This window comes from Uloborus diversus, chromosome 7 (assembly GCF_026930045.1).
Source record: "Uloborus diversus isolate 005 chromosome 7, Udiv.v.3.1, whole genome shotgun sequence".
NCBI lineage: Eukaryota > Metazoa > Arthropoda > Arachnida > Araneae > Uloboridae > Uloborus > Uloborus diversus.
This window is the reverse complement of record NC_072737.1, coordinates 149,423,515-149,430,930: the sequence shown is the minus strand read 5'-3', so window position 1 is coordinate 149,430,930 and position 7,416 is coordinate 149,423,515.

The window sequence follows — 7,416 nt, the reverse complement described above, 5'->3', positions numbered from 1 at the left end:
TGCTACAAACTAACTTTGTGCCAAATTTCATGAAAATCAGCCGAACGGTCCTAGGCGCTATGCGCGTCACAGACATCCAGACGTCTAGACATCCAGACAGAGATACTTTCAGCTTTATTATTAGTATATAATATAATAAAGATAAAGAAAATTGGAATAAAAAAAGAACCATATCGAACTTTCGAAAAATCGCTTCGAGGTGCACACCCCCATGCTACAAACTAACTTTGTGCCAAATTTCATGAAAATCGGCCGAACGGTCTAGGCGCTATGCGCGTCACAGACATCCAGACATCTAGACATCCAGACAGAGATACTTTCAGCTTTATTATTAGTATATAATATAATAAAGATAAAGAAAATTGGAATAAAAAAAGAACCATATCGAACTTTCGAAAAATCGCTTCGAGGTGCACACCCCCCATGCTACAAACTAACTTTGTGCCAAATTTCATGAAAATCGGCCGAACGGTCTAGGCGCTATGCGCGGAACAGACATCCAGACATCTAGACATCCAGACATCCAGACAGAGAGACTTTCAGCTTTATTATTAGTAAAGATTGGAATAAAAAAAGAAGCATATCGAATTTTCGAAAAATCGCTTCGAGGTGCACACCCCCATGCTACATACTAACTTTGTGCCAAATTTCATGAAAATCGGCCGAACGGTCTAGGCGCTATGCGCGTCACAGACATCCAGACAGAGAGACTTTCAGCTTTATTATTAGTAAAGAAAATTGGAATAAAAAAAGAACCACATCGAATTTTCGAAAAATCGCTTCGAGGTGCACACCCCCATGCTACAAACTAACTTTGTGCCAAATTTCATGAAAATCGGCCCGAACGGTCTAGGCGCTATGCGCGTCACAGACATCCAGACAGAGAGACTTTCAGCTTTATTATTAGTAAAGAAAATTGGAATAAAAAAAGAACCACATCGAATTTTCGAAAAATCGCTTCGAGGTGCACACCCCCATGCTACAAACTAACTTTGTGCCAAATTTCATGAAAATCGGCCGAACGGTCTAGGAGCTATGCGCGTCACAGACATCCAGACATCTAGACATCCAAACTAACTTTTGTGCCAAATTTCATGAAAATCGGCCGAACGGTCTAGGCGTTATGCGCGTCACAGACATCCAGGCATCTAGACATCCAGACAGAGAGACTTTCAGCTTTATTATTAGTAAAGAAGAAGATAAAGAATAAAAAAAGAACCACATCGAATTTTCGAAAAATTGCTTCGAGGTGCACACCCCCATGCTACAAACTAACTTTGTGCCAAATTTCATGAAAATCGCCGAACGGTCTAGGAGCTATGCGCGTCACAGACATCCAGACATCTAGACATCCAGACAGAGATACTTTCCAGCTTTATTATTAGTATATAATATAATAAAGATAAAGAAAATTGGAATAAAAAAAGAACCATATCGAATTTTCGAAAAATCGCTTCGAGGTGCACACCCCCATGCTACAAACTAACTTTGTGACAAATTTCATGAAAATCGGCCGAACGGTCTAGGCGCTATGCGCATCACAGAGATCCAGACATCCTCCGGACAGAGAGACTTTCAGCTTTATTATTAGTAACTAGTGGTACCCGCACGGCTTTGCCCGTATAAGAAAAATTAAAAGGTCTTTTGGTTCGCCTGAATATTTATAAATAATGTATGGTGAATTTTCTCGCCAATTGGCTTGTACTCATGTTACGGTTCCACGTTATGATAATTTCGTAATTTACTCGTCCACCTTATGATAATTTCGTTCTTAAAATTGGAATAGAAAAATAACCACATCGAATTTTCGAAAAATCGCTTCGAGGTGCACACCCCCATGTTACAAACTAACTTTGTGCCCAATATTATGAAAATCGGCCGAACGGTCTAGGCGCTATGCGCGTCACAGACATCCTCCGGACAGAGAGACTTTCAGCTTTATTATTAGTAAACTAGTGGCACCCCGCACGGCTTCGCCCGTAATAGAAAAATTAAAGGTCTTTTGGTTCGCTTGTATATTTACAAATAATGTATGGTGAACTTTCTCGCCAATTGGCTTGTACCGACGTTACAGTTCCACGTTATGATAATTTCGTATCTCGCCAATTGGCTTGTGCCCATGTTACGGTTCCACGTTATGATAATTTTGTAACTTATGATAGTTTTTTTTTCTTAAAATTGGAATAAAAAAAGAACCACATGGAATTTTCGAAAAATCGCTCCGAGGTGCACACCACCATGCTACATACTAACTTTGTGCCAAATTTCATGAAAATCGGCCGAACGGTTTAGGCGCTATGCGCATCACAGACATCCAGACATCCTCCGGACAGAGAGACTTTCTGCTTTATTATTAGTAATAATAACTAGTGATACCCGCACGGCTTCGCCCGCAATAGAAAAATCAAAAGGTCTTTTGGTTCGCCTGTATATTTACAAATAATGTATAGTGAATTTTCTCGCCAGTTGGCTTGTACCGACATTACGGTTCCACGTTATGATAATTTCGTATCTCGCCAATTGGCTTGTGCCCATGTTACGGTTCCACGTTACGATAATTTCGTAATTTATGATACTTTTTTTCTTAAAATTGGAATAAAAAAAGAACCACATCGAATTTTCGAAAAATCGCTTTGAGGTGCACACCCCCATGCTACATACTAACTTTGTGCCAAATTTCATGAAAATCGGCCGAACGGTTTAAGCGCTATGCGCGTCACAGACATCCTACGGACATCCTACAGACATCCTACAGACATCCTCCGGACAGAGATACTTTCTGCTTTATTATTAGTAACTAGTGGCACCCGCACGGCTTCGCCCGTAATAGAAAAATTAAAGGTCTTTTGGTTCGCTTGTATATTTACAAATAATGTATGGTGAATTTTCTCGCCAATTGGCTTGTATCGACGTTACGGTTCCACGCTATGTTAATTTCGTATCTCGCCAATTGGCTTGTGCCCATGTTACGGTTCCACGTTATGATGATTTCGTAATTTATGATATTTTTTTTCTTAAAATTGGAATAAAAAAAGAACCACATCGAATTTTCGAAAAATCGCTTCGAGGTGCACACCCCCATGCTACATACTAACTTTGTGCCAAATTTCATGAAAATCGGCCGAACGGTTTAGGGCGCTATGCGCGTCACAGACATCCTACAGACATCCTCCGGACAGAGAGACTTCCTGCTTTATTATTAGTAAAGAAGAAGATAATGTATGGTGAGTTTTCTCGCCAGTTGGCTTGTACCGACGTTACGGTTACACGTTATGATAATTTCGTATCTCGCCAACTGGCTTGTGCCCATGTTACGGTTCCACGTTACGATAATTTCGTAATTTATGATAGTTTTTTTCTTAAAATTGGAATAAAAAAGAACCACATCGATTTTCGAAAAATCGCTTCGAGGTGCACACCCTCATGCTACATACTAACCTTGTGCCAAATTTCATGAAAATCGGCCCCGAACGGTTTTAAGCGCTATGCGCGTCACAGGACATCCTACAGACATCCAGACATCCTCCGGACAGAGAGACTTTCTGCTTTATTATTAGTAAAGAAGAAGATAATAGATTTTTAGGACTTCAAAAATGTTTCATTTTTGCTTGTACAATAGTTAGAAACTAATTTATAGTCAATTACGTATACCGGAAATGATACTGTAAGAACCGGAAGTTGAATTTTAGACCCAAAAAACCCCAGGAAAAAAGAAAAGCTTTAATAAAACTAAAAATATTGACGATTATAGTAAAAGAATGTATAAGCAATTAAAATAAATAATTTGAGCCCCAAAAGTTTTCTCAAAACATTAATGTAAGAGAAAAAAGAAGAAAGGTTAACTGTCACAATCGGCCACTGATAAATCTTTTGTTTCTGTTATTTGGTCACTCCTGTGCGCAGTTCATGCGCATATGTGCAGCGTATATGTGCGCATATGTGCGGCACAGACATCCAGACATCCAGACAGAGAGACTTTCAGCTTTATTAGTAGTAAAGATATTACTAATAATAAAGCTGAATGTCTCTCTGTCCGGAGGATGTCTGGATGTCTGTAGGATGTCTGTGACGCGCATAGCGCCTAAACCGTTCGGCCGATTTTCATGAAATTTGGCACGAAGTTAGTATGTAGCATGGGGGTGTGCACCTCGAAGCGATTTTTCGAAAATTCGATGTGGTTCTTTTTTTATTCCAATTTTAAAGAAAAAAAACTATCATAAATTACGAAATTATCATAACGTGTAACCGTAACATGGGCACAAGCCAATTGGCGAGATACGAAATTATCATAACGTGTAACCGTAACATGAGTACAAGCCAATTGACGAGAAAATTCACAATACATTATTTGTAAATACAGGCGAACCAAAAGATCTTTTAATTTTTCTATTACGGGCGAAGCCGTGCGGGTACCACTAGTTACTAATAATAAAGCTGAAAGTCTTTCTGTCTGGATGTCTAGATGTCTGGATGTCTGTGAAGCGCATAGCGCCTAGACCGTTCGGCCCGATTTTCATGAAATTTGGCACAAAGTTAGATTGTAGCATGGGGGTGTGCACCTCGAAGCGATTTTTCGAAAATTCGATGTGGTTCTTTTTTTATTCCAATTTTAAGAAAAAAAACTATCATAAATTACGAAATTATCATAACGTGTAACCGTAACATGGGCAAAAGCCAATTGGCGAGATACGAAATTATCATAACGTGGAACCGTAACATATGTACAAGCCAAATGGCGAGAAAATTCACCATGCATTATTTGTAAAGGCGAACCAAAAGACCTTTTAATTTTCTATCACGGGCAAAGCCGTGCGGGTACCACTAGTTATCTTCTTTACTAATAATAAAGCTGAATGTCTCTCTGTCCGGAGGATGTCTGGATGTCTGGATGTCTGTAGGATATCTGTAGGATGTCTGTAGGATGTCTGTGACGCGCATAGCGCCTAAACCGTTCGGCCGATTTTCATGAAATTTGGCACGAAGTTATTATGTAGCATGGGGGTGTGCACCTCGAAGCGATTTTTCAAAAATTCGATGTGGTTCTTTTTTTATTCCAATTTTAAGAAAAAAACTATCATAAATTACGAAATTATCATTACGTGGAACCGTAACATGGGCACAAGCCAATTGGCGAGATACGAAATTATCATAACGTGGAACCGTAACGTGGGCACAAGCCAATTGGCGAGAAAATTCACTACACATCATTTGTAAATATACAGGCGAACCAAAAGACCTTTTAATTTGCTATTACGGGCGAAGCCGTGCGGGTACCACTAGCTAATAATAAAGCTGAAAGTCTCTCTGTCCGGAGGATGTCTGGATGTCTGGATGCCTGTAGGATATCTGTAGGATGTCTGTAGGATGTCTGTGACGCGCATAGCGCGTAGACCGTTCGGCCGATTTTTCATGAAATTTGGCACAAAGTTAGTATGTAGCATGGAGGTGTGCACCTCGATGCAATTTTTCGAAAATTCGATTTTGTTCTTTTTGTATTCCAATTTTAAGAAAAAAATATCATAAGATGGACGAATAAATTACGAAATTATCATAACGTGGAACCGTAACATGGGCACAAGCCAATTGGCGAGATACGAAATTATCATAACATGGAACCGTAACGTGGGCACAAGCCAATTGGCGAGAAAATTCACTACACATCATCTTTACTAATAATAAAGCTGAATGTCTCTCTGTCCGGAGGATGTCTGGATGTCTGGATGTCTGTAGGATATCTGTAGGATGTCTGTGACGCGCATAGCGCCTAAACCGTTCGGCCGATTTTCATGAAATTTGGCACGAAGTTATTATGTAGCATGGGGGTGTGCACCTCGAAGCGATTTTTCAAAAATTCGATGTGGTTCTTTTTTTATTCCAATTTTAAGAAAAAAACTATCATAAATTACGAAATTATCATAACGTGGAACCGTAACATGGGCACAAGCCAATTGGCGAGATACGAAATTATCATAACGTGGAACCGTAACGTGGGCACAAGCCAATTGGCGAGAAAATTCACTACACATCATTTGTAAATATACAGGCGAACCAAAAGACCTTTTAATTTGCTATTACGGGCGAAGCCGTGCGGGTACCACTAGTAAAGAATAAAGAAAGAAGGATCATTTAAAGTCTGTTTGACGAATCACTTCAATTGGGTTTTTTATTTGGCGGCTTTTTTATTTTAAATGGCTCGGTTTAATTATTGGAAAACGGAGATATTTCGATAATTGGGAATCCAGCGCGATCGTCTCAATTTTGGCGTAAACAATTTTATTTTGGTAACCCTGCTGATTCATAGTAACCCTTTGTGAATAGATGTTTCCGATCTCTTTGATTAGATTTGCAAAGAAAAATACCTCTCGCGCAGCGCAGGAGCCAAAAATTGACGCCAAAGAAGAAAGATCGCCATATTCCCAATTATCGAAATATGCCCTGGAAAATTACTTATTAGTCTTGTTTCAAATCTTGTTTCTTGTTCAAAAAAAAAAAAAAAGCACAGAGACAAAATAATGCACGGTTTTGCCAAACAACGTGGGTTTAATCAATCATGCTAACAATAAGCTAAACAAAAACAATCGCCAAGATTGATAATGTGCGGTAACGTACCTATAGATTATTTTTAGGCATTCGATTTTAACTATTTTCACATCTTTTTTTTATTTACAAGTGTACTCGACTTTTTCATTTTTCCCGATATTAACTATTTTCATACATAGGATTTCAATTGTTTTTAGGCATATTTACACTTGAAATATATTTTGAACTTTGATTTTTTTTTTCATACATTTCAAACAGTATTATTTTTTACAACTTTGATTATTTACGTGCCTTTTGAATTTCATAGTTTTTCTTACTTAGTTTATTTTCAATTGTTTCGAATTTCATCATTTTTTCAAACATTTTTTGTACTTGAACGTTATTTTTCCTGTCACTATGCACTTTGATTATTTTTTCACAATTTCAAGATAGACTATTTTCGTGTATTTCAAACTTTGATTATTTTCAAACATATTAAACTTTGTCGTTTTTCAAGATTTTTTTAAAAACTTTATCATTTTTTCCCCCGACTTAGATTTTTTTTCATGCATTTTTGGACCAGAAATATTTTTCACTTTCATGCATTTAGGATTTCGATTTTTTTTCCATTTAAGTCTTGGACAATTTTAAAGTTCTTTTGCTTATTTTTGGCAATTTTTAGATTTAGTTCATTTTTATACCTTTTGATCATTAAATATTTTCGCATCTTTTATTTATTTACAAGTATACTCAACTTTATCATTTTCCCCCCGACTTTAACTATTTTCCTTCATTTAGGAGTTCAATTGTTTTTATACATATTTTACACTTGAAATATTTTTCGAACTTTGGTTTATTCATGCATTTCGAACTTTATCATTTTTACAACTTAGATTA